The sequence below is a fragment of the Mastomys coucha genome, unplaced genomic scaffold, assembly GCF_008632895.1.
Source record: "Mastomys coucha isolate ucsf_1 unplaced genomic scaffold, UCSF_Mcou_1 pScaffold2, whole genome shotgun sequence".
NCBI lineage: Eukaryota > Metazoa > Chordata > Mammalia > Rodentia > Muridae > Mastomys > Mastomys coucha.
In genome coordinates, this window is record NW_022196902.1 from 25,394,225 (window position 1) to 25,394,472 (window position 248).

The 248-nt window shown below is 40.3% G+C and overlaps 1 protein-coding gene across 5 annotated transcripts in view; it reads right to left on the reverse strand.

Annotated features, from left to right (window-relative positions):
- Nkain2 (sodium/potassium transporting ATPase interacting 2) overlaps nt 1-248 on the reverse strand; it is a 1,006,098-nt gene that overhangs the window by 806,727 nt on the left and 199,123 nt on the right. The window lies entirely within an intron of this gene.

A 248-nucleotide genomic window follows, 5' to 3' on the forward strand; every position in this document is an offset into this window, starting at 1 on the left:
TCCAGATCCATCCATTTCCCTAAGAATTTCATAAATTTATTGTTTTTAATAGGTGAGTAGTACTCCATGTGTAGATGTACCACAATTTCTGTATCCACTCCTCTGTTGAGGGACATCTGTGTTGTATCCAGGTTCTGGCTATTATAAATAAGGCTGCTATGAACATGATGGAGAATGTGCCCTTCTTACATATTGCAGTATCTTTTGGGTATATGCCCAGGAGTGGTATAGCTGGGTCCTCCGGTAGA